Source organism: Cupressus sempervirens, chromosome 10 (assembly GCF_028749045.1).
Source record: "Cupressus sempervirens isolate cs-2001-9-10 chromosome 10, ASM2874904v1, whole genome shotgun sequence".
NCBI classification, from domain to species: domain Eukaryota; kingdom Viridiplantae; phylum Streptophyta; class Pinopsida; order Cupressales; family Cupressaceae; genus Cupressus; species Cupressus sempervirens.
In genome coordinates, this window is record NC_143127.1 from 11,782,983 (window position 1) to 11,804,084 (window position 21,102).

The window sequence follows — 21,102 nt, forward strand, 5'->3', positions numbered from 1 at the left end:
ATTCCTTTCTTTAGTGTGTTTCTTCATAGGTTACAACAATTAGTGAGATTTATTAAAGACTATACAATAAAGCCGAGACTACTTCATTGGTGAGAAGAGACACCATCATAATCATGGATTTTTCTATTGATATCATTGAATGGTATTTATAACCAATCATCTTAGACTGCCACAAATGTAATGGAACACTAGAATAACAAGAATATTAAAAGATCTCAACATTCTATAGGTGCTAGCGAACGGGTATGAAACCAGTAACGCGATGACAAGGAATGGGGAGTGGGGCATGCGGAGCGAGCGGGTATGGGTTTTTGAATCAGCGGCAAGGTGGGAATGGGATTTTGAATCAGCAGCTAGGCGAGAATCAGGAGAACATGGGCGTTGGGGGGCAATCCGCAGCTGCAGGGCAGGAATCAAAGGTGAATGATGCAGAAGCCTCAAAGGATGGGGACCCACAGGAGTTGCTGCCTCACCCAGGTGAGAAGATTCCCCTTCACTTAGGCGGTGGGCCGCTTGGGGCCTGGGGGTGCTGGTCGAACCTTTTTGGAGTCAAACCATCAGGTAAGTCAACTTTCTCGAAATTCATTGATAAATCAAACAAGGAGAAGGGTATCTTTGCTCTGGAAGTTCCTCAGGAAATTATAGACCACAATATTCTTAGTATGGCGAATACTCTGGTGGGAAAATTTATAGGGCCAAGGCCCAACATTGATGTTGTGAGGGTTTTTTCCAGAAACAAATGGGATTTAAAGGGGCATGTAGAGGTGGAAACAATGGCTAAAGGTTTCATGACCTTTGAGTTTTCTTGCTCAGAAGACTTTTCCAGAATCCTGTGCACAGGGAACTGGTCTCTGGGGAGATCTACTTTAATCTTGCAGAAATGGTCTTCCAATCTCGACTTGAATAATGATTTCCTATCCTAGGCTCCAGTTTGGATTAGACTCTCAGAATTGCCCATGGAATACTGGCATGAGGACATCTTTGATGTCATTGCCAGGTCTTTTGGAGAGCTTCTTTCCATTGATCCTGTAACGGAAGCTAAGAAGAGACTTACCTATGCAAGGATATGTGTAGGAGTGACCGAAGGACAGGATATGCCTCAAGTTATAGAATTTCAATCTCGATTGGGAAGTAGAATCCAAAAGATTGACTATGAAAGTGTTCCTTTTGTGTGCTTCCATTGTAAGAAGGCAGACCACAAGGCTGGATTCTGCCCACTATTCAAAGGAAAGGGAATGGGGGGAAAGGACCACCCTCAAGGAGGGAAGAAAGCTCCTCATGTTCCCAAAAATATTTGGAAGAAGAAAGAAATACAAGTCAAGAAAAATGGAGAGGCTAAAGGAAAAGCTAATGATTCTATTCCTGATCACCAAGCTGAACCCTGGGACCTCCAAGTTGTAGTGGATGCACTGGAAGGAGAAGGGAATGAGACAACTGAGGTCAAAACCAACCCTTCCCATGTGAAGGAAACCAAGGATAATCTCGAAGAGGCAAGTATTAAGGACTCTCAAATTCCTGACAGTTCTAAGGAGGTTGATCTGAACCTTTCCTCTGTCCCGGCCTCTATGGAGGGAAAAAAAGGAAGGGGAACCAATGTCTCAAAACTCCACAAACCTGGTTAGTAGGGAACCCCCTGTGATAGTGAATACAATCTTAGAACGGCTGTCTGCTTCAACATCAAAACAATTGGCCAAGCTAGATGCTTTGTTTGATTTATGTAAAGAAGAAGAAGAGCCACCCTAGACAGAAGTCAGAAGGAGAAAGAAGAAGAATAGTCGAGAACCCTCTCCTGCCTCTCTTTCTTCAACTAGAAGCAAGGCCAAGGCAGATCTTGGTCATAAAACCAATCCGATGGGAAGGAAAAACAAGAATAAAATCAGAAAGGAGGAAGCAAGAAGAAACATCATGGATGGAACGCAGCGCACCATCTAGGAAGCCTACTCATCAATTAAAGCATGAAGATCCTCTCATGGAATATTTGTGGACTCAATGGAATCCACAAGCAAGAAGTTGTAAGGAATATGATAAGGGATCAAAGGCCTGATATATTTCTTATCCAGGAAAAGAAAATGAAGAAAGAAAATCTGGAAAATATTAGATTCAACAGCAACATGAATGGAATTGCCTCAAACTTAGAAGGAGCATCTGGAGGGTTGCTGCTATTATTCAATAACAGACATTTCAATATAATGCCCGAGTATGATGAGGATAACATCCTCTTCTGTAGAGTTCAACATTTGCAAACTAATGATTGCTAGTTTTTAGTGAACATTTATGCTCCTAACAACAAGAGAGATAGAAAAAATTACTAGGTCAAAGTTGGAAAGTTGGTGCATACCAGTGACATTAAGAAAGGCATAATCTTGGGAGACTTCAACTCTCCGTTGGAGGACAAGGAGAAGATGGGAGGATTGCCCCCGGATTGGGAAAGTAAGCAGGATCTTTCCAATTTCATCAATGACCTAGCCCTAATGGATTTGGAGCTCTCGGGGGGTACCTTTACTTGGTCTAACAAGAGAGCTAGTCAGGACTGCATTCAAGTCAGATTGGACAGAGCTTTAATTGCCCCGGATTGGTTGCACTCTTTTAGTTGTAGATTATCTCTGCTTCCTAGAGTTGGTTCTGACCACTCCCCCATTTCTCTTGCGGTGTCCCCTCTTGAGCCTAGGAGAAATTGCCCTTTTAGGTTCAAGAAAATGTGGACTACTCACCCCAACTTATTGGATAATGTCAAAAGATGGTGGGGGATTGGTGTTGATGGCTCAGCCATGTTCAGAGTCACCAGAAAGCTCAACAATGTGAAGAGGATGGTAAAAATTTGGAACAAGTCAGATTTTGGCCATATTTTCCATGACAAGGAGGAGTTGTCAGACAATCTATCCATTATCCAAGATAGTATATAGAAGGAAGGATATAATGAGAGTAATAGGGAGGCTGAGTTGTTGATCCTATCAGATCTTCATAACATAATCAACAGGGAGGAAAAGTTTTGGAGGCAAAAATCTCAAATCACATGGCTTAAGGATGGAGATCGGAATACGAAGTTCTTTCATCCCTCCACCCTAAAACATAGGGCTAACAATAGGATCTCTGGAATCAGGAAGGGGCAGGTGTTGTTGTTTGAAGATCCAGATATCTTGGCTGAAGCGGTCTCCTTCTTCTCTTCTCTTCTCTCCGAGGACCCCCTGCTTTCCAAAGAGGACCAAGAGGATATCATCTCTTGTATTCCTTAGATTATTCAACCTCACCAAAATAAACTTCTCTATGCTATTCCTAATGCTTTGGAAGTTAGAGAGGCCCTTTTCTCCCTACCTGGTGACAAATCTCCTGGTTCGGATGGATTTCCCACCTTTTTCTTCCAAATGTACTGGCTGGTGGTCATGGGGGATGTGGTTAAGGTAGTTCAGGAGTTCTTCAGAGCTAGAAGTATTCTTAAGGAGATAAATGCTACCTTCTTGGTTCTCACCCCTAAATCCCCAGGGGCTGACTCTTTCGACAAGTTCAGGCCTATCAGTTTGTGCAACTCTTTCTACAAGATCATCTCTAAAGTTCTCACTTCCAGAATGCTTAAAATCTTGCATCTGATCATATCGCGGCAACAATTTGGCTTTGTTCTTGGGAGACAAATCTTGGACTCGGTGCTGATGGTTCATGAGGTTATTCATTCTTTAGAAGCTTTTGAGCGGGAAGGTATGTTGCTCAAACTGGATCTTTCAAAAGCCTATGATCGGGTGGACTGGTCCTTCCTTGGAAGGTTCTTTAGGCCTTTGGTTTTGACAATAAAGTGTGTAAACTTATTTCTCAATTGGTGTCCACCTCCTCTCTTGATGTTCTGATTAATGGAGCCCCCTCTGATTTCTTTAAACCTTCTAGAGGTCTTAGGCAGGGAGACCCCCTCTCTCCTATCCTCTTCATTATTTTAGCTGAATGCATTGGGAGGCTTATTGAACGTAAAAAGTCTGAAGGAAGTCTTAAAGGGCTTAAGCCTTCTCCGAGAAATGCCCCCTTCACTCATCAGCAATTTGTGGATGACACTATAATGGGGGGGGAAGCTTCTATGAAAGAAGCTAAGACTTCGAAAGAGGTTCTTGATACTTACTCCAAAGGGACTGGACAGCTGATTAACTGGAAAAAAAGCTCGACCTTCTTTGTTAACACCCCTGTAGTCAGACAAAGAAAAATTGCTAGAATCCTTGGTTGTGGGGTGGGCTCTCTCCCCTCATCCTATCTAGGGCTCCCCTTGGGCTCCTCTCCCCCTGACTCTTTCTGGAATGGCATTTTGGACAGATTCAACAAGAAGATGGTTGGATGGAAAGGTGCCTCTCTCAGCCAGGCTGAGAAATGTTTACTGGTCAAATCCACTCTTCAGAACCATCCCATTTATGCTCTAAGCCTCTTTGGAATTCCTGTGAAATTTGCAGAGAAAATGGAGAAAATCCAAAGAGACTTTCTATGGACCGGACTTGAAGGAAAGAAAAGGTACCCTCTTGATGCCTGGGAGAAGGTCTACCTCTCCAAGAGGTATGGTGGTCTGGGCATCAAAAAGCTTACCCATCTCAATAAGGCGCTTCTTGCAAAAAAAATCTGGCAAATCTTCAATAACATTGGTGAATGGAGAGACATTCTGGAGAATAAATACCTTAGAAGACCATCTCTTCATTTTACTTTATTCAATGAGGACATTCCTAAAGGGTCAACTATTTGGAATGGTATCCTGAAGGCCAGGGACTTGGCTAAGGCGAGGATCTCTTGGAAACTAGGCAATGGAGAGGATATTCAGTTTTGGTCGAACAGGTGGTTATGTCAAGGCCCTCTCTCTAACAACCCAGTATTTGAGAGATGGGTGCAAGAATGCATGGAGCTATATGGGTTTAAAGTAAGCAATTACAGGGTTGGTCAGGAATGGAGAGACCTTTCCCTCATTTTTGAGGATTTGAAACCAATAATGACTATGCTTAACTCTTCAATCCCTAGTAATAATAAGGATGAGCTGGTCTGGAGGGATAATCCCAATGGAAGTTATTCTGTTGCTTCTAGCTACAACTCTCTTTGGGGTTTAAAGGAGAAACCCCCTTGGGCAGATGCTTGGCTCACGGGCCTCACTCCAAAGATCAACATATTTTATTGGCTGGCCCTTCAGAACAAAATCCTAATGCAAGATAATCTCATGAAGAGAGGCCATGTTATGCCCAGTAGATGCCCGCTCTATAAAAACCAGTATGAGTCGAGAAATCATATCTTCATTCAATGTGACTTTTCTAGGGAGGTGTGGAGTTCTCTTAATTAGGATAAGGAGATTCTCTGGTGCTAGCCAGATAACCTTATCGACTTTTTCAATCATTGGAAAAGCCTTTGTAAAATTGTTGGCCGACAGGATAATTATGCCTGGTTTTTGCCTCACTTCTACTGGAGCATCTGGAAGGAAAGGAACAACAGAATTTTTGGGGACAGAGAGGAGCCGACAATAATTCTTGGAAGGAAGATTTTGAAAAACATAAAAGAAAACCTTCAAGTGATGAAGGAGGGGGAAGTTGATATAGGGGACAGGAAGACGGTTAAAGAAAAAGACAGGATGCCAAATGGATTCTACCCCCAGAAGGGTGGTCAAAAGCCAACTTCGATGGCACTTCTAAGGGCAACCCAGGCCCCTCTAGAAGTGATGGAATTATAAGAAACAGTTTTGGGGAGGGGATTACGGATTTTGCTCTCCCGCTTGGTACCCAGACTAACCATTTGGCCGAAGCCAGAGCTGCGTGTAGTGTGGTAAAGTTGGCTTTTGAAGCTGGAATTTACAAACTTTGGCTTGAAGGGGACTCCAAAAACATAATTAACAACATTAATAGAATCTCCCCCCCCCTCCTCGTGGTCGATTGCAAATATAATTGATGAGACACGTGCCACCCTCACAAAATTTGAGAAGATCCACGTCACTCATGCATTTAGAGAGGCAAACCCAGTTGCTGACTGGTTCACTAACAAAGGGGTGGAAGTAGACAAAGAGATGACTTGGTATACCGGAAAAGATTTTTCGATGGAGGCTAAGTCACTAATCGAGCTAGAGAAAATCCATGGAAGTATGGGTCAATCTAACTGTTATCATGTTTAATAAAGAAAGATTGGATGTTGGTACGAGCCATAATAAGTTTCTTGGTGTTTGTAATCTCAAGGGATTTTTTCTATCATTTCGACACGTTTGGAGGATCATTATCATTTTCACTTGCTATTGTATCAGAGAGGCGAATGATCACGAACCCAATAATAGAAACAGAGCCAAAATCTTGGCTGCAAAAATTTTGTAGAGATTAGGGCTCATGAGAATAGTTGAAGAAAAATGGATGTCATGACTAGAGAATGGAGCAGAAAGGAGCCGGTGGGTGCAGTGGAGAAGTGGAAGAATATGGGCAAAGTCTGGAAAAAATTGGAAAAGGGCGGGGTTGCAAATTTTTTCGAGAAAATCCATGGTTTTGACCCTGAGGTCACCAATAGCATGGTGAACTTGTGGAACAATGGCAAGGTCAAGGTGAACAGGGTTTCTTTCCAAATCACAGAGGAGGTGGTTGCGGAGGTCACCGGTATCCCTATGGAGGGTTTCAAATTCTACAGGGACAAGAAACTTTCGTCCAATGCAGTCAAGGAGTTCATGAAAAATTTTGCAGAGATGAAAAAGTTGGAAAAGAGTCTTTCTATGTGACTGAGACTATAAAGAAGTTTTGGAGGTATGTATTATATGCCCTCATTGATTATGTTACGCTGGACCCTAGGTTTGATCGGGTCAGAACTCACCATTTTGTGATTTTAAATCATTTTTTCCATAAGAGTAGAATTTCCATTCCCTTTTACCTTCTCACTTCTATGAACAAGGCTATCTCTAGTTTCAAGAAGAAAACCATTATTAACCCTACTTTGCATGAGGGTTTATTGCTCCTCATCCATGAGCATTTCAAAGCTCATTCTATATGCAATAACCCTCCTCAAGTTGAGGATGTTGACAAAGGCAGCTCCAGCTCTTCTTTAGACTCTGATGACATTGAGAGCATTAGCTCGGAGGAGGAGAATGTTACCTCAAGAAAGAAGAATAAAGGTCAAGGCAGGAAACAGTCCACAGCTACAACTCCCAGCACGAAAAGCCCTAGGGATCACGACCAAGCTCAAGAAAAAGAGAGTTATGCTAAGGAGGAGGAGGAAATGGATACGAAAGATTCTGACAATGAGTCAGAGGAGGAGTTGGAAGAGGAGAAACCTAGGAAAAAATGGAAGAGGGAGGTAGTGAGAGTTAAGGATACTAGAAATTAGAAGACGGATGCTATTCCTCTTCCCCTCTCCCCTGTCCAATCTCAGCCTCCTTCGGAGGAAAAAGTGAATGTCATCACTGGTGAGAATAAGGGGAAGTGCAGGTCAATAATAGAAGAAAGGCCTGGAAAAATTTCAATGTGAGGACTGCTACTATGGGGATTTTTAGGGAAGTTATGAACCCTCAAATCTTGGTGGACAACCTGGAGGAGCCTAGGCTCAATGAGCTCATAGACCCAGCTATCCTAGCCATTTCAGAAAACACAAGGGAGACTGGAATGAACCTTCTAAATAATGCCCACAGTAGTATGATTGACAACTTCAGATCAATCAAATGGCTCTTCCATGAGCTGGAGGAAGTTAGAGAAAAGGTATCCCAGATGGAAAGTACTAAGAAAAAGACTGGTATTGACAGCCAGGAGGACCAGGATAACAGAGAAAGCTTAAATGAAAGAAGAATTAGAAATCTTGAAAACTACAACCACAACCTGGCAAGTCAGATGATTTCTCTCCTAAGTTCGATGAATGACAACATCCAATCCCTAGCTAGTAAAATTAAGGACAGGGGCTTCCTGGTGGAGGAGGGAGGACAGAACATGGATCAGGGCATGGAGAAGGTCCAGGATCAAATGGCAAAGGAGCAACAAAAGATAGTCGAAGCAGCTCAAACTATGCAGGAAATGGAGAAGATTACTGAAGACTAGTTTTCTTGTCTTTTTTATTTTCGTCTTTCTGGCTTTTGGCTTTTGGACAGGCTTTCTGTAGTCTATTTTAGTTTGTTTGTTTTCTGGCCTTTCTGTGGGCCTTTTTTTTGGGCTTGGCCTTCGGGCTTTTTTTAGCTGTTGGACCTCTGTTTTGGCTGGGCTTCTTTTTGCTTATTATCAGCCTTGTTTTTTGTAAAACTTATGGGTTTCAGGATCCCTTAAAACCTATTTATCTTATCAAAAACATTCTATAGGTGCTATTAATTCACTAATTGATGGCTTCCCTTCTCCGGTTTCATTTTCTTCACAAGTTGTTATTACCATGACTGATAGTGTTCCTACGACAGTTGGTGTCAAGGGTTTTATAGCTTGAGGGATTGCTCCTTTGGATTCATTTGGGCCTCCTTTCTCTTTGATGCTTGTTTGGCCTTTTGGTTTGGAGATATTCCTATTGCTCCAAAGCCTATTACTGCCTCTTTTAGAGGTCACTCAACTATTATTAGCACTAAGGATTATGTCGTAGTTGGAATTGGTCATAATGGTCCAAATGCTAGGAATGGTTCTAAGATGAAATCTATTAAGACAGAGCATTTTCCTATATGTAAGTCTATTTTCATTGAGTTGAAGATAGAGATGGAGGAAGACATTGATTAGGTTCCTTCTAACTTTTATTCCAATGTGCTGATCTATAGATTTATAGGTTTTTGGCCCTATTTACCAGACTTTCATACTTGGATTATCAACATTTGAAATCCATCATCTCTAGGATGGTCCAAATTTTTCTAATGACCAAGAGATTCTTTATAGTCAAATTTGAGAGGGTTGTGGACATGTATTGTATTTTGAGCTGTCATTTTTTAGCTAGAATGGTTTTTGTTGTTGTCTGAGTTCAATTCCCCTACCTCCCAATTTATCTTTGGGTGGATTTACTTTTTGAAGAATTGGGTGAGACTCTCAGGGACATTTTGATGGTGGATGAGGAGCCTTCTAATATTATTCACTCAACATATTCTCATATATTGGTGGACATTGACATTTTTAAGGGGTTTCTTATGAAAATTAATCTTATTCTTCCTAAGGCTAGTTGGATCCAACCTTTGGGTTATGAATGGATTCCTTCGAGAGTAGAAGACACTTCAAAAATAGGAATGTTGTGGCTAAGTGAAATTAAGAGAAAGAGAAATTGAAGAAGTTGTCTTCTTGGTGGAATGGTGCTACTTATCATCATTATCTAGTTAATGAGAACTCTTCTCAAAAGAGCTTCTCCTAGGTGGTTACATGGGATATTATTGTATCTTTATTTGATGATGGTTGTGTTGTGATCATCAAGAGAAAGAGAAATTGAAGAAGTTTTCTTCTTGGTGGAATGGTGCTACTTCTCATCATTATCTAGTTCAAGAGAACTCCTCTCAAAAGAGCTTCTCCTAGGTGGTTAAATGGGATATTATTGTATCTTTATTTGATGATGGTTGTGTTGTGATCAACATGTCAAAGGTTTCTCCTGTGGATTCTTTTCCTGATGCTTCTATGATGAATCATGATAGGGATCAATGTTGTTGAGTTTGATGTTGTTGTACCTTTGGATGTTGTTGGTCCTTTCTCTTAGGAGGTTGATTGTTCTAGTGACAATGTTGTTGGTGTTGTCTTTGTGGTCATGGCTGGCCTTTCTTCTCAAGTGGTTTTTTAAGTGCAGTGTGTTGTCCCCCCCTCGCCCCCCCACCCCCAATGGGTTTTGGGAGTTTAGTTCTGGAATAGTTGGCTTGGTAGGGTGAGGTTTCAAAGGTGGAAGAGGGTTGGATTATGTTAAAAAGCTAAACATCTTTAGAGATTTCATCTTCTTTTGATATGATTGGTCCCACAAGAAAGGGGAAAAGGAAAATATTAATGTTTGATGGTTTCTAGGTATGTTAGAAGGAATATTGGATGCTTTCTCTTGATATTGATTACATGGTGTTCTTGTGTTATGTTTGTTCCAAGTTGAAGGAGACAGTTGTTAAAACTCTTGTTTTGGTCTTGATTTGTTTCTTGTTGAGGGCTCCCATTAAACATCTTTTGTGACCATTTTATATAAGGTTTTGAGGTCCCTTAAAAACTTGAATTTCTCTTAATAAAGAATAAGAAGCTCACAAGATAACTATTATACAATTCATAAATCTAATTAATCCTATATCATTATTAAATCTCTCTTTAGAGAATCAAGAACTTTCCATGATGTCGTGATATAAATATTTCCAAAAGAATACCACACGTCCCAAGTAAACATATTTTCTACTAACACTTTGTATCATGTCAACCCTCTTAACCATTAATCAATATTTTACTGTGAGAAAATGAAAATCATTGAATAAAAAAGGATCATCTATCAAACTAACAAATCATAACCAACACCTCAACCAAGGAATCTAGTCCAGTCCTCCATGGTACTAAAATAATATTTAAGTCTTTACTTTCTAGTTTAATGATATGCCCTTATTTTCCTTTCAATAGGATCATGATACTAGCCTACCCTTTTCCATTTCTTTATGCCCTTTCCAATCCATCAACTTTGTGTACCCTTCAAATGTAGGAATCTTTTAATTATCATGCCCATAACAAATAGGCCCTAACCCAGACCCCCACCTTCAATCGTAACCTCTGATTCCAACAAACTAAAGTACATATGGTTTAGCCTTGAATGTTATTTATTTTAGCACACAAAACTTAACATTTAATCTCCAAGTTTAGTTGCCCCAATTTATGTTAGTTCCTTTCTTTCTACTATTCAATCAATTGATTTTCTTTATGGCTAGATTGTTGTGTTGCCTTATTGTGGTAGCCAAAATTGATGATATTAACTTTTTCATTGCACAAGCATGCCTTTTTGCTTCCATCTCTTATTGGTTGTCATTTCCCCCCTTCTCTCCTCTTTTTGTATATACCAATTAAATCCTCATCTCGGAAGAAGCCTGAGCCCCTTAAGAGCATTTTTCTTAAAATATATTTTCCTGGTACATTGTACATGACCATTTTAGTGGGTCTATGCTTCTCTTCACAAATATTTCCCACTCCCCTTTCTCTGCATATTTAAGCTCTCTTTCTTTCATTTTGTCAACCTCTAGCTTTTCTTCTTCTACAACTTTTGTTACTTTTCTTTCTTTACATTTGATTTTTTATTTGTTTATGTCTCATCTTGAGTTGTGTGGTATCATAAATTGTATACTTTTACAATTTCACACTTAGTTTGGACCCAAATTGTCAGTTGTGCCTAATATATACATGATTGTTTAGTTTCAAGATTAGTTCCACATACATGGTGCATTCCTCAATTATCAACTATTGTAATGACTTTTTTACCTAGCCTAGGGATCCCAACATCCCCATCCTTGAAATTAAACCTTACTTTCGATACATGAAATTTTTCTTCACAAATAGCGAAATTTTCTTTCCATTATCAACCTTCATAAAAAAAATTTTTAATAGTGTAACTTGATTCCTTCATCCTAAAAGAAGATTCAATGAAGCAATTCAAGTATAAATCTTCAAGCAATTCAATTATAGATCTACAAAAAATGTCTTCAAGAATATAACTTTGTTGCAACAACATGATCAACTACACATTAGAATAATAAAGTATTTTCTTATTAAGTAAATCATATTAATTTAATTATTAAGTCACTTATTATCTCTATTTTACTTAAGCTAAACTTTAGGTAGATAATAATTAATTATTTTATTAATTATTATCATGCAACCTAGGCTTTACCTTTTAGGGTTTTGATCCTTTAATTTATAAGGATGGTCTCTCTTTGTATATTGATTCGCTTTTTATTATTATAGCAATTTATCTTTTTTCTCATCAAGAATGTCTCATTTGTGGATCTAGGAATTCTAGCCTCCATAGCTTTTGTTTCTCTCTTTCTGTGATAGGTGTTTGCATGTAGGTGATTCTTGGGAATTGTGGGGTTGATCTTTCATCAACTTCAACATGGTATCAGAGCTCTAGATCTTCATTGCCATGTTCTATTTATGAGAGGATTGGCTTGGCTTTCAAATCTCTATTTTTTCTTTTAGAGGGTTTAATTTTTTTTTTAAAAAATTTTGTATTGGATCAGGCATCACCATTTTTTGGTGCACTTTGAGCCCAAACCAACCTCACCGTTGAGCTCAAAGCACCCTAAAACCTCCATTTTCATATAGAATTTGTCCAATTTGGACATAGCTAAAATCTGAGGCAAAAAAATATTGCTTCCAGTTTGGGCACATTTCTAGAGGCAATGATTTGTATATTTTTGGCACAAAATTTGAGATTTTTTAACACGAATTATTTTTTGGTCAAAAATCAAGATTTTTTGGCATGCACATCGAGATTTTTTGGTATAAAAATCAAGCCAACTTTTGTATGAACTTGTCACACTTCCCGAGGCATTTTGGGATGGATCCTGAGGTGGTAAATATTTTTATTTTTCCCTTCTAGCTCTATTTTGACCTACATGTGGTTTTTTGGCCATAACTTGCTCATCCAGATTTCGTTTTTCACAAACAAGATATTGTCGAAAAGCTGGTTATGAGCCCATCTTGATAATGTAGTTTATGGACTTTTAATGTTGTTTAGTTTGTAGTTTATGCAGTCAAAGGTTCTATTTTGCACTCCAGGAGACATATCTTGAGACATTCTATTTTACAGATTCTACTCCAGGCACATCCCATTCAATTTTTTTTTGGCATTCTGGTGGATATCTTGATTTTTTTAGGTCCAAAGATTGATTTTGTTTCTTAAGATGAGCCTTATGTCTCTTTTGATCTTTATTGACATCCTTTTGTAGTATTTTCACAAACACACTGAGATAAAGTGCCACTCTAGTACATTTCAGGATGTTGCACATCTTTGTATTTCGTTGTACTCACACTACATTATAAAGTGCCTCGGGGGTTTTATGTTGGCCATATTCATCATCTTCCTTTGTCAAGTGAGTGTTCCTTCCACAACATTAGCCTCATGATGTGTCGATGATATGTGCCATTATAGGTGTTTGTACTTCTTTTGCACTCTCAATGTTCTTGGTTCTTCTTTCTCAAGGAGATATTGCATTCAAGTTTAGTGTTCATGTCTTACCTCTCAGCATTATAGGGGAGTTATGTTGGTTCTATTATTTTCTTGGTTCAATAGAGTGAGCTATGTATTTTGTATTTGATCCTATGTACTAGGCGATTGTAGTGGCTGGATACCTATGCATTTCGGTGAGATGATTATTTACCATATAGACATTCTTTCATTCTTATTTTTGGAGGCCATGAAGATACCTTCCATCTTCAATTGATCACCTCCTCAAACTTATTCTTCTCTACCTGGTCACTATACAGTGGAGGTTCTTCAGATCAGTAGTTTGGTAGTGTTAGCAGCTTCATGCTTCAGTGGTGTTCTTCATGATCATATTTTGTTCCTATCTTCTGAGACATTCCCTAATTTGGAGATTTCTTCAATCCTTCACTAGTTCTTTCAACATTATTTCCATCTCTTTTGGAGTAGAGTTTTTCCTATGTGGTTTTCTCTATTTCTCATCTTTTCAGAAAATTGGCTATGCTTGGGTACCTCATCAAGCCTTGTTGCCGGGACCCAAATTTACTTTTAGTAGTAGTTTCAAGGTTTTTAGCTACTTCCTAAGTTTATCTTAAGGGGGGGTGTAGAGTAATAAAGTATTTTCTTATTAATTAAATCATATTGAATTAATTATTAAGTCACTTATTATCTCTATTTTACTTAAGAAAAACTTTAGGCAGATAATAATTAATTATCTTATTAATTATTATCATGCAACCTAGGTTTTTCCTTTTAGGGCTTTGATCTTCTTTATAAGGATGATCTCTTTGTATATTAATTCACTTTTTATATTATAGGAGTTTATCTTTTTTCTCATCAAGAATGTCTCATCTGTGGATCTAAAAATTCCAACCTCCATAGCTTTTGTTTCTCTCTTTCTGTGACAAGTGTTTGCATGCAGGTGATTCTTGGGAGTTGTGGGGTTGATCTTTCATTGATTTCAACACTACATTGTGTTTCTTCATGATAAAATTATGCATTAATATGGTGGAGGCCTTCATATCAAGCCTTGTGCGGGACTTTATGCTACAGGTTACTTACTTGAGGTAATATTTGTCATTCAACATTTTAAATAGTATTTTTCTACTATACTCCTTAGGAAACTAATGGTTTTTCATTGTCATAGTTTTCATGGAGATGGAAACACCAACAAATGTTTTGACTTCGACAAGTCCCTATACAACACAATATATCGCCCCCAATTTTTATGTGTATGTGTTAGAGTAATTAGATATTTTCTAATTAACTCTAGTTTACTTAAGCTAAACTTTAGACATAAAATAATTAATTCTTTTATTAATTATTATTATGCAACCTAGGTTAGACCTTTTTAGGGTTTTGATCTCCTTTATAAGGATGATCTCTCTCTTTGTAATTAAACAATTCATTTTTGAATATAGAAATTTATCTTTTTGCTCATCAAGAATGTCTCATCTATGGATCTGGTAATTTAAGCCTCCATAGCCTTTTGCTTTTCTCTTCTGTGATAGGTGTTAACATGCAGCTAATTTTTGGGAGTTGTAGGGTTGAGCTTTCATCAACTTCAACATAGTATCAACGCCCCAGATCTTCATGCCCCTATTTTGTTCTAGAGAGATTCGGCATCGATTTTCAAAACTTTGGCTTTCCAAAAAAAAATTATTGGGTTTGGGGGACCATTTTTTGGAGCACTGTGAACCCAAACAAACATCACCATTGAGCTAAGAGCACTCAAGAACCCCCATTTCCATATAAAATATGTCAAGTTTGAATGTTGTTGAAATCTGAGCAAAAAAAATTTGCATCTAGGCCATTTTACTTGAACACGCAAATCAAGGCAACATTTATTTTTTATTTTTCCAAAAAATAAATTTAGAGGTATTCATTTAAAAAAAAGTGTTGTTGTTTGAATTTTAAAAAGAACTTTTAAAAAGCACTTTATGAGTGTGAGACTTTTTTGTTCAAACTCATATTTTTCATGTAAAAAGGCTTGTACGACTATCCCCATACTTTGGAATGCACTGACAATGTCCATTGTTTGGACTATGTGCTACCATCTATTCACTTTGGCTCCTCAAATCTATGGAATTCTAGGAAGGCACACACAGTTTGAGGTGAGCATTGCCATCAAGTTTGAGGGATAATGGAGAGCGACACCACACCTCTGTCACTATACTAGGGAATTGGAGAGTGCGAGCTGCAAGTGTTGCCTTGTGCATGACTTTAGGCATGCACTCATACCTTGTCGCCACACTAGACATCACCATGTATTCTGGCCTTAAACTTCTAAACACATGGCTCGAGGCAATCACACCCCACAATTTTAGGTGTTTAACATTTTGCTTGCTGGTGATTGTTCTTTCTGAGATATGCCCCAAGTTTTTGAAGAATGGGCTGGTATGTCACATTTTTTAACAGGCCTCGGGTGATTCACTAGTCACCAAGAACTGTCAATGCAATGGGTGGTTACAAGGCATTTTGTTTTTGCCACATTTCAAGTGGTTATTGAGGGAATTTTTGTGATTCTCAGAGCATCTTGGTGCATGATGGTTTTTGTAGATCTCCTTGCCTTGATGTCTATGTGGTTTTTTCTTGAGCTCTGTCACACTACCTTCCCAAGCTTCCTGTGCATTTAGTGCTTTGGTAGAAGTCATTGATCCACCTTGTAGTCCATTCCACCACCTATTTTGTACATGTTTTGAAAGGTATGCTTGTTTTGTGCCTCCTAATTTATGAATGTAGGTGGTGGAAAAGAGTGTTTCTCTATTTTGGCACTTGTGTTCTTGTATCCGCTATGTTTTTAGGTTTATCACCATGCTTTTGTTACAAGCTTTCCCTGGTGCCTTTATCTATCCTTGATTGCACCTGATTGAGAGGTTTTCTTTTCTTCTAGTACATGCATTTGTTTATGGGAGTGCAAAAATCCTAAGCAAAAGCTAGGGTAGTTGGAGGTGGTCAGGTCATCCTTCCTTTGGCCCATAATGTGGAACATGAAGAGTTCTTGGAGGTCATAAAGTTGGAGTGCAATGGCTTCACATAGGAGGAAGCATTGATATCTAGAGATATGTGCCTTTTGCAACTATGTGGTGGAATATTGATGAAAATGCAATTGGGGCTTGTGTTGAGTTTGTGATTTCTCCAATAGATGCATCTTTGATTGGTAGTGTTATTGGCAATGGGCTAGTGTCCCTCATAGGGTTCATAATATGGCTTAACCACCTCCTATGGTTCTATAAGAGTATTGGTTGTATCGGGAATTGATAGGTCAATCTTTTGGTGCAACAATAACTCTAGCCTTTCTAACTATTAGTATCAGAGCTTGGTCATAGGTTTGAATCCCATAGGCCACAACAAGTGACACTAGGAGGGGGATTGTTGGCAGTGGGCCAACATCCCTCGCAGGGTTCGTGACATAGCTTAACTGCCCCCTATGGTTCTATAAGACTATTGGTTGTATCGGGCATTGACAGGTTGATCTTTTGGTGCAAATGAAAACTCTGGCCTTTCTAACAAGTGCTCCTTTGTTGCCTTCAAATTTTGGAGTCATTCCCCTGAATTCTTGAATTGATAGTTCTAGTCCAAACTGAACATTAGACCTGGCATCTGCACTTGAGGTTGGTCCAATAAGTGCTCGACCACCTAATGATTATGGTGGAAATTTAAGCAAACTAAGATATATATTGACAATTGCTTTCTAGTTCACTTAGGAGAGCCATTTGCAAGAGAATGTTGTATCCATGGCTCATCAATATGTCTGGAATTTTGTAGCATCTGTATAGAGGGTTTCCATGGCCTTGGCTCCTTCTCAATTAGGTTCTCATCTTGGTCCTTTTAAAGGCAATATTTGCTATTATTGTGCTTGACTAGGCAGTTTTTTTGGAGTTGCTCTTGTGGGCCCCACACATTCTTAAAGACCCTTTGAGCACCATTTTTAGAAGTGGCTTTTCCTTTTCGAGATCATTTTTTAACATGATTCGAGGTTTGGAATATTTTGGGCATGTTTTTGAGGTGGTGGTTTTTGACACATGTTCCAAAGTTTTATTTCATAAAACTTTTATTCTCACATGTGCAATATTGGCCACCAGAATGTTTTTCTGACACTGGCCCTTTGATCTGACGGTTGGACTTTTTTCTAGCAGGGTTCATTTTTAAGGTATTTTTTTCCTCAAAGGTCTTTTGATCGTCAAATTTACGCTCGTCACTTGCTAACGTCAATATTGCATCAGCATAGCCTCTCACCTCTCTAGGCTCTATTTGGACCTACCTTCATGTTGGGACTAAAAATTGCATGGTCAATTTTGAGTCACATATAGAAAATTTTGAGAAAATCATGCCCTAAAGTGCCTTTTATGCATATGTGGTCGATTGTCAGTTTGAGGCCTAGATGGTGTTTGAGTGGCTTAACACCTTTCATTTGACATATGCATGTGATCCACAATGTTATTTTTCCATCTTGAATCATTCGGTGAAGTCCCATTTTGAGCTAGTGTCAAAATTAACAATTCTGCTCAAAAATTCAGAATTCTGCCCAGGTGTCAAAATGCATACAGTAGCCCAGTTTGTCTTTGAATATCTTTTACCTAGGAATGTGTCATGGCCCGCCACTCTGGAGATGTTTAGTATGCATACTAGAGAACTTATGTTCCAAGTTTCAAGTCATTTCGAATCTGTTTGACTAGGTTTTAAACCCCTCAAAGTTGGTCATTTACTATTTTGTACATTTGTGTAGTTGTTCACAATTCTAGGAAGCCCTGTTCGACCAATGATATCTTTGACCTAGTTGACCCAAATGAAGAAATTATTTTTGCACTGTGTTCTAGGGGTCAGACACTTCATATGTTCCAATTTTGAAGTCATGAAGAATCCATCTGATCAATTTGCTAGCATGATTAAAAACCCAGTTTGCATTGTTTTGTTACGGCCAAGGTATCCAGATTGATCCGTACCCCTATTTGGCACGTTATAACTTTGATCTCGTGATTGGTAAGCCTAAACAGATTGTACCATTGTGTTGTGTCCTAAAAATCCTTCAAGTATGCCGATTCTCAAATCATGACGAATCCATCTGCATACTTTCTTATGTCTGTTCGTTTACCAAAAACTACTTTTTGACATATTTGCTAGTTTAAAATTACCAAGTGCATGTTTTCGAAAATTCACCAAATGTGTCATGTGATTCGTCATGAGCCCAACCCATAGAATTATATTCTCCTCATGGAAAAGAACCTATATCTTAGTTTTTAGAACCCCAAGTGATCAATAACCCAGTTTTATAATGCCAAATCCGAGCCCAGTTTACGTTTTTTAACATTGTTTGCCTACAGGGTAATTGAAGTATGGATATTCAGAAATTAAAATCTTTTGACTGGGAATTTCTCATGGGCTGAGAATTTGCAGTATGATAGAGTGTGTAGGATTGAACACTCGTACCAATTTTCATGATCTAGTTACTTGATTGAGTCAATTTTTAAGCCCAACTGGCAGGCCTCCAAACACAAATTCACAGTTTGCAAACAAGAAGTGATGAAATGAGTTTTAACGATCAAATAATGTTTGAAATTGATTCCGATCAGTATTAGATGTTCTATGGATCAGTTTGGAGTTATAGTTGTCCGAAAATGAAAAAATTTTAGCCAGACCCATTTTGGGCCCGGCTAAATTCATCATATTATTATGGATCATATAGTGATAATTTAACAATCAAATTAGATACATGAGATGTTAAGGAACATGAGAAAGCATTTTGAAGCCTCTAACATCCTTAAACATCATCTTCACGTCTTTCGTGGGTGAGCATCAATGAATGGCTTTGAAAAGATTACAAGCTACTACGAAAGATTAATTTCCTATGTTCTATATAAGCTACTAAGGAATGCATGGTGAGGAGTTGTGCAAAGAATAAAATAAAATAAAGGATAATGTATTAATTAGAGAATATAATATGGGCTTGAAACATATTAGTTTTTAAATTTCAATATCCGATAAAGAAGAGCTCCAAAATGAAGAGGAAGCAGAATAGAAATGTATTGTGAAAGAAGAAAGCTGCTGCATATTAAAAAGGGGGCCAAAAGATTTATGTTGGGAGGGACGGAGGACAAGAACGCACATTGCTGTGCTCTTTCTCAAATGTAGTCAAAGCTTTGGTAAATGAAGTGGTAGGAATGAAGAACGCCCACATATAAAGAAGACCACGCAATAAGAAGCCGGCAGCCCAAAACAGTAGTCAAAGCCATGAAGTTAGCAGCCAGGAGACAGGCACGTTGCTGAAAAGAGCAACCAACGACTGGAGCAAATCACGCTAGAGACAAAATTGTTGAAAGAGGGGATATAGGAAGCTCACGTAAAACATGAAACCCACAGCAAGGACAAAATGAAAATGTTTCTTTTAAATGCTGCACAGCAATGAAAACATCTGGAGGCCGTTGTTTTGAAGAGAAGCATATGTACAGTGTGCAATATAAAAGAACATGTAAACAGAGAAAGTTGCCAGTGCAGGAGATGCCATGTGTAGGCAGAGCAGCATATAGAAAGGAAAAGTTCACAGCACATTATAAGACAGAGAAGAAAGAAAGATGTCTACTGCAGGCACACCGATGTGATGAAGGAAAGATGCAAAGTCTGAACCGCCCCTCCTCATTCATTACATTCAACAACCGAGGATAGTGATTGCACAAATTATGAAGGGACAACGAATGGCAGAGGAAAGCACAGGGCAGAGGGAAAATTAAAACGAATTGTCTCACATCGCTTGTACAAGGGGAGTTTTTGTTATTTAAATACTAAAGCACACGGGAGTAAAGTGTCTCAAAGATAAAGGTCTCTAAAGCCTTAGCCACGCGCACGGGTCCGAGCTGGCCAGCGTAGAGGTTGCAATGCGTCAATTTTGAACGAATATTCCCAAGAACCCGGTGATGTCATCACATTTCAAAGTCTAGTCGCTATGTTGCTAGCCGGAAAATCTAGGATTTTCGGCTAGCGACATAGCGAGTCACCGGAAAACCATGAAAATCTGGTAGATAGTCGTGGGTCCCGCGTGGCAGTGATGTGGCAGCGTTAGCAAACCAGAAGCCACCAAGTGGCATCCCTTGAGTGGTCAAAGTAAGATGCTGGAAAAGATGGCTGAAATCCAGTAGTCGTCAAGTCGCCGTGGGTCTTGCGTGGCCGTGATGTGGCAGTGTTAGCAAACCAGAAGCTGCCAAGTGGCACCCCTTGAGTGGTCAAAGTAAGATGCCGGAAAAGATGGCCGAAATCCGGTGGTCACCAAGTCGCCACCGGTAGCGACATAGCGAGTCGTCAGAAAACCATGAAAATCTGATAGACAGTCGTGGGTCCCGTGTGGCAATGATGTGGTGGTGTTAGCAAACCAGACGCTGCCAAGTAGCACCCCTTGAGTGGTCAGAGTAAGATGCCGAAAAAGATGGCCAGAATCCGGTGGTTGCCAAGTTGCCACTGGAAAAGTTGAGAAACTCCGGCTAGCGACATGGCGACTTGCCAGAAAATCCAAGAATCTGGCGAGGCGCTGAAATAGATGTGGGTCCCGCCTGAATGCATCAGCACGAACCAAAGAATGACAAGTGGCAACCGGGAGGTGATGTGGCGAGCAAGTTTCAATGTTGCACCAGATCGTGCCATGTGGCAGATCTGACGGTGGTCGTTATGTCACTAAGGCAAAGATGCATGAATGTTAACATGGTGACATAGTGAATCGCGCTAGGAAGATGACAGGTGCCACTGACACTGTGGCAATGTGGATAAATATCATGCTGACACGTGGCGCTAAATTAGAGGTGGATGACTAAGAACAGAAATGAACCAATCGTGTCTTAACACATGTCATCAAGCTAGTGTGAAAAGGTAGGAGAAATTCAGAGGTCTCAAAGAAAAGTTTATTTTATTCTTCTTAAGGTTTCACATGCAGGGGCAGAATAATATTTTAAATAAAATTTGATTTTTCATATAGTTCAAACTATATGAAAATGTTAAATTTTTTACAATAATGCAATGGAGCCATGAATGGAGACCTGATCTTCAGAGAGCCATATCTAGGGCGAT

At 39.2% G+C, this 21,102-nt stretch overlaps 1 pseudogene; it reads left to right on the plus strand.

Annotated features, from left to right (window-relative positions):
- Window positions 1–272: 272 nt before the first annotated feature.
- LOC149532313 (homeobox-leucine zipper protein ATHB-15-like) lies at window positions 273–20,263 on the plus strand (annotated as a pseudogene).
- The last annotated feature ends 839 nt before the right edge of the window (window positions 20,264–21,102 follow it).